At 46.1% G+C, this 6,828-nt stretch overlaps 1 non-coding gene across 1 annotated transcript; it reads left to right on the forward strand.

The window, feature by feature from the left end:
• Nucleotides 1-585: 585 nt before the first annotated feature.
• Nucleotides 586-657, forward strand: trnae-cuc (transfer RNA glutamic acid (anticodon CUC)). The gene has a single exon. It is a non-coding gene; the product is annotated as a tRNA-Glu (tRNA).
• Nucleotides 658-6,828: the final 6,171 nt, after the last annotated feature.

Raw genomic sequence — 6,828 nt, forward strand, 5'->3', positions numbered from 1 at the left:
GGTGTGCTGGGCCGAAGGTAGCAAAGAGTACAATAGGTGAATGGGGGTGGGGATGGAGGTGTAAAGTCAGAGAGGAGGGTGGAGCGGATAGGTGGGAAGGGAGATTGGCAGGTAGGACAGGTCATGAGGATAGCACTGTGCTGGAAGTTTGGAACTGAAGTAAGGTGTGGGGAGGGGAAATGAGGAAACTGGTGAAGTCTACATTAATGTTCTGGGTTTGAATTTATCCGAGGCGGAAGATGGAGCGTTCTTCCTCCAGGCATCGGTTGGGGAGGGAGCGGCGATGGAGGAGGCCCAGGACCTGCATGTCCTCGGCAGAGTGGGAGGGGGTGTTGAAATGTTGGGCCAGAGGGCGATGGGGTTGATTGTTGCGGTTGTCCTGGAAATATCCCCTCAAGTGCCGTGACTGGACTCTGCGAGGAGTCTCCAGCCTCCCCAATGTAGAGGAGACCGCATCGGGAGCAATGGATACAAGAAATGACATTGTTGGTTGCACAGGTGAAAGCTTGCTGACGATCGCGGCCCAGGTTCGATTTCCGGGCAGGAAAGTAATTTTTAGGAGAGCTGACAAACAGCATCCACATCTCCCTGGTGGTCTAGTGGTTAGGATTCGGCGCTCTCACCGCCGCGGCCCGGGTTCGATTCCCCGTCAGGGAAACCATTTTCAGGGGTGCAGGCTACCCATTCTTCTTAAATGCGCTGTGTGATTATTTATAGTCGTTCCTGGGTGCTGCAGTGTGTCGTGGCTCGTTGAAATAGTGTCCTGATTCAGATTTGTTTGTATATGGAGGGATGATTGCTTCTGTAGTTAAGTACTTGGTTCGTGTGCGTTGTTTTCCTGTAGAGGCTGTTTTGAATTTACCATTGATTGTTTGCTCTACTGTGACATCTAGAAATGGCACTTTGTTGTTGTTCTCCTCTTTTGTGAATTATATGTCAGCGAGGATATTGTTGATGGTGTTGTAGGTTTCCTCTAATTTTTTTCATTTTTTGATGACAAAAGTGTCATCACTGTAGTGGACCCAAAGTTTGGGTGGATCGTTGGAAGGGCTGTTTGTTCGAGTCTCTGCATTATTGCTTCTGCGAGGAATCCTGATACTGGTGGTTTCATGGGTATTTCGTTGATTTGTTTGGAGGGCTTGTTACTGAATACGAAGTGGGTGGTAAGACACAGTTCTACGAGGTTGACAGTGCTATCTTTGCTGATGAAGTTGGTGCTGTGTTTGTGTCTCTGGTTCTTCGAGTAGTGTCTTCAGTTTTCTTTGGCCAAGTTGATGTTAATGGATGTGAACAGGGCTGTTATGTCAAAGGACAGCATTATTCCATCCTCTTCTATCTTAGTGTCTTTGGTGTTCAGGAATTCTTGGATGGAGTAAATGGAGTGGCGTGAATCTTCGACTTGGTGTTTTCAGTGGAGGCCTTTGACTAGTCTGCATATTGGTGTTCCAAATGGTGAGGCTTTGGGCCTGAGGGGGGCTCCTGGTTTGAAGAGGAGAACAACAACATAGTACCATTCTTAGATGTCACAGTAGAGCGAACAGTCAATGGGGAACTTCAAACTAGCGTCTACAGAAAAACAACATACACAAACCAAATACTTAACCACAGAAACAATCATCCCAACACCCACAAACGTTGCTGCATCAGGACATTATTTCAACGAGCCACTACACACTGCAGCACAGAGAAACGACGAAGAGCAGAAGAGGAATACGTATATAGTGTATTTAAGGAGAACGGGTACCCAATAGACCCAGTCCGCCGATTTCTCATTGATGCTTCCAAGCTGACTTTCAAAAATTCGTTTGGCCCTCCATTCTTTCCTGTTTGTTTTTTGCGGGTTTTGAAAGCTTTCGCAATCCTCTGACTGAGTATTGGAGTTGGGAAGTTATGTTGTGGATGTACAGGACATTGGTTAGACCAGTTTTGGAATATTGTGTGCAATTCTGGTCTCCTATCAGAAGGATACTGTGAAATTTGAAAGGGTTCTGAAGCACCAGTGGGTCCACAGAGGGGAAGAGGCCCTTCTGCTGCCCTGAGTGTGGGAAGGCCTTCAGTGATTCCTCTGCCTGCTGCCGCACCAGTTGGTCCACACCGGGGAAGTGCGAGATGGCCTTCAGCAGTTCTTCCCACCTGCTGAGACACCAATGGGTCCACACTGAGGAGAGGCCGTTCTTCTGCCCCGAGTGCAGGAAGGGCTTTGCTCTTTCCTCCGACCTGCTGGCCCATTGGTGAGTCCACATGGGGGAGTGGTCGTTCAGTTGCCCTAAGTGCAGGACGTCCTTCAGCAATTCCTCAGCCCTGCTGAGGCACCAGTCCGTCCACACCGGGGAGAAGCCGTTCTCCTGCCCCGAGTGTGGGAAGGGCTTTATCCGCTCCTCCACACTGCGGAAGCACCAGCTGGTCCACACGGGGGCGTGGGGGGGGGGGGGTGAGGCCATTCTGCTGACCTGAGTGCGGGAAGGCCTTCAGCAATTCCTCCACCCTGCTGAAACACCTGTGTGTCCTTCAGCAGTGGGAGGCCCTTCAGCTGGCCCGAGTGTGGGAAGAGGTTCATGTTTGCTTGCAACTTGCGGAAGCACCAGCGGGGGCACTGCTGCTCATTGAGCCAGGGACTGCACATCGTCAATGAAATGATCCAAATAAACCTCAGACCGCAAGACCATCGGAGCAGAAGTTAGGCCATTGGGCCCGTCGAGTCTACTCTGCCATTCGTTCGAGACAAAATTAGTGCAGATGAGATTAGCTACAGGAAATAGGCCATTTGTCCCAACAAGTCCACACAAACCCTCCGAAGAGTAACCCATCCACACCCATTTCCCTCTAACTAATGTACCTAACTCTATGGGCAATTAAGCATGGCCAATCAACATGACCTGCACATCTTTGGTTTATGTAAGAAGACAGGATCGCCCAGAGAAAACCCATGCAGACACTGGGAGATTGTGCAAACTCCTCACAGACAGCTATCCAAGGCTGGAATCAAACCTGGGTCCCGTGCGCTGTCAGGCTGCAGTGGTAACCACTGAGCCACTACATATTGCAACCCGAGGTTGCAAGCAGGAGGTTGGGAGAATACAGCCTCAGAATGTGGAGGAGTCAGCGTTTTGAGTATTAACCCTTCTTCAGGACTGAAACGTTAACTTCTCCACGAGAAACGATTTATGGAAATGATGCTGGGGGTTGTAGGGTTTGAGCTCCAGGGAGAGGCCAAGGCTGGAGCTGTTTTACCTGAAGCATCGGAGGCAGCGGAGTGACCTCATAGAGGTTACAAAATCATGAGGGGCATGGACAGGGTAATAGACAAGGTCGTTTCTCAGGAGTGGGGGAGTCCAGAACAAGAGGGCATAGGTTTAGGGTGAGAGGCGAAATATATTAAAGAGACAACGTCTTCATGCAGGGGGTGGTACATATATGAAATGAGCTGCCAGAATATATGGGTCAGGTGCTGTCAAATGGGACTCGATTAATTTAGGATATCAGGTCAGCATGGACAAGTTGGACTGAAGGGTCTGTTTCCATGCTGTACGTGTCTCTGACTACTGGTCCTCATGTAATTTTAAAATAGGGTCCAAGTAACTTTGAATAGTTCAATCTTATTGAGCTCACTTCCTGAAAAGTTTCAAATGAATCATCTGAGCGATACTGTTTAAACATGCTAAGTTGGACAAAGTATCCCATCAAGTTCAACACAAACCCAGAGTTGAAGAAGTCAGAACACCAAGGGGACCAAACTGATCACAATATTCCAGGTGCAACCTTATCAACGTCCTGTATAACTACAACATAACTTGCCAACATCGAAACTCAATTCCCTAATTGATGAAGGCCAGTGTGCTGAAACCTTTCTTCACTGCCTTGTGTACCAATGTAATCAGAGATATAGGACCTACTTTAAACTGATCCACAATCCAGCTACTGGGAGCCCAGAAACAGAGTAGTGCTGCGTGAGTGTGCTGGGCACATAACCCAGAGGTCGATGGGTAAAAACCATGTGATGCTATTGCCCAATGTCTCCGTAAGCTGCTTTCATTTACAATGGTGCTCTGTTCTGTATGTTGCCTTTGCATCTGCTTCCCAAAGCTTCTTCAGTGGAGGAGTGGCAGCTGGAGCCCAGGAGTTCAACGACCCGCCGGAGCTTGAGGAAGGTCCAAGCTCCAAGAAGCGAGGAGTAAGGCTGGAGGCTGGATTTGCTCAAGGCTTGTATTTTTAACTCATTTAAATGGTACCTACTGTATGGGGCTATGGTTTACATTAAAACCGGAGGATCATATCAGAGTGTTTATATTGAGCAGCGGTAGTTGGTAAAATACACTCCCTGGAGGAGCACCTTCTATGATGCTGCATTTCTTGCTTTATGCCCTTCCCCCATTTCTTATCTCCCAGCTTGGTTTTATGTTTTTTTGGTTAAATTTAATTTCATATTAATCAGACTGGGTATTGACTGTGTGCTATTAATTTGCTTCTTCGAATATTGAAAGTCAAAATTAATGGTGTAATTTCATTTCTGATGTCAGAGTTTGACATTGAATGTGCAGATGTGAATACCAGTAAGTTGTGAAAATACATCAAGAACTTGTGGTTTTTAACAAAAAGAGCAGTTCACTGATATTCATGGCATTGTCTTATTTGGGAGTGATGATTCAAATCTGACCAGCAAACCGTTTCATGCAGTCACCCAATTTAGTTAAAATTTTCATTAATTTAATTAAAGAAAAGAACTCTGGCAGGCTAAGATTTATGCAATCTATTTATAAGATTATGTCCATTGCTTGCAATATGGTCTCATCCACATTGGGGAAACTGGACGCCAACTCGCGGAACGTTTCAGGGAACAGCTCTGGGACACTCAAACTAAACGACCGACGCCCTGTGGCTGAACGCTTTAACTCGCTCTCCCATTCCGCCAAGGACATGCAAGTCCTGGGCTGCCTCCACTGTCAAACTCTTGCTACCCGACGCTTGTAAGAAAAACACCTCACCTTCTGACTTGGGACCCTCCAACCACATGGTATCAATGTAGATTTCATCAGTTTCCTCATTTCCTCTCCCCCACCTTGTCCCAGATCCAACCTTCCAATTCGACACCAACCTCTTGACCTGTCATACCTGTCCACCTTGCTTCTCACCTATTTGCTCCACCCTCATCTCTGACCTATTACCATCAATCCCTACCTCCATCTACCTATTGCATTCCCAGCTGCCATTCATCTAGCCCCACTTCCTTCCCATTTACCTCTCAGCCCCCTTGGGCCACCCTTTATTCCTGATGAAGAGCTTATGCTCTGAACCAAGACTGTTATGAAACAACATTCTCAACAAATAGGAAATAGCTCCCAAGTCAGATTTCATTCCCTCTTCTGTTTCCCAGTTCTTTCAGAAATAAGAAATATCTTTTTCTTCCACTAGAAAGTGATCTTCCACTTTGCGCTGTCTGAAGTGTTATGCCACATTATTACTTCAGCCACCTTTTAAGAATCGTTTCAACCTGTTTTTCTAACAATTGTGGAGGTGACCAAAAGCAAACATTTCACTCCTCCTCAATGCCCCATTTCTCCTTCTATGAGCCACTTTGTCATGTTGTCTATGTTACAAGCAGCCGAGTGCACTTGGTTTCTGAATTGAAATTTGGGCATTGAAGTGATCAGAATTAATATATATCGATGGATAGCTGTGTCTGCACTAACTGTAATTATCCACCAATACGATGTCGTGTGTTCCACCAAAACTGGAAACAATGATTTGTGATTATATTGCAGTCGGATGTAAAAAATCATCCCAGCGATCTTCACGTTATTATAGTTTACTGTGGCCATACAGCATTGCGAGGCAGTTTGATGTGACTGAAATTTGGATGGAAAGAATGTAGATTGATGACAAGGCAAAATGGCAGTGTCTCTGGCCACAATCGATCTGTCTGGCTTGATTATATGAGTGGCGGCTGTTCAAGAGCAACTTCCACTCCATCACTTCAACCAGCAAGAGGAGATAAGTGTGAACACAACATTCCAACTGTGACATATACGCATTGCTTCGATGTTATTGATCAAAATCCTGGAACTCGCTCCTGAACCTTTATTATAGACCACATCATATTTGTGAAGTAATTTAAGAGGTAGCTCACCACCACTTTTTCAAGGACGGTTTGGGAAGACTTGCTGGCAGAGCCAATGATATGCACATGATATTGGAAACAGTCTAATCGTATGGATAGATGATTGGCTAACCAATGATACAGGAGGGAATAGGGGCATGCTCAGGATCGCAACTTACAACTAGCAACGTTCCACAGGGATCAGTGCTGGGGCACAAAATTATTTACTATATTTATATGAATTACTTGGATAAGTAAAGTGAATGTACTATTGCCAAGACTGCAGTAGATACAGTTGATTAGAATGCAGGTGGTAAGGATGACATGAACTCTTCATCCAAGTTCAGTGAGTAATCGGGAAGGCAAAAGGGAGATTGGCCTTTAAATGGAGTACAAAAGTAGGGAGGTTATAGTGAACCTCCGCCTGGAGGTTTTGATTGAAAGTGCAGTGAAGATTCAACCAGCTGACAGTGGATCTGAATCACATGTAGATCAGACCAGGTTTGGACAGTAGGAAACCAGATAAGTTTTTACAACAAACCACAACGATTTCATCATTTGACTCTTAATTCCAGATTTATATTGAATTCAGATTCCACCATCTGCCGTGGCAGGTTTTGAACCCAAGTCCCGTGAACATTACCTGGGTGAATGGTCTGGTGACAATAAAGTGGCCATCGCCTCCCCTGAACACATTGGCATATTGTGTTCAGAGGTAACAAAGGAGCAAGAGG

This window comes from Chiloscyllium plagiosum, unplaced genomic scaffold, assembly GCF_037043375.1.
Source record: "Chiloscyllium plagiosum isolate Xiang-an unplaced genomic scaffold, Cpla_swu_hap1 HiC_scaffold_27, whole genome shotgun sequence".
In the NCBI taxonomy this organism is placed as follows: Eukaryota; Metazoa; Chordata; class Chondrichthyes; order Orectolobiformes; family Hemiscylliidae; genus Chiloscyllium; species Chiloscyllium plagiosum.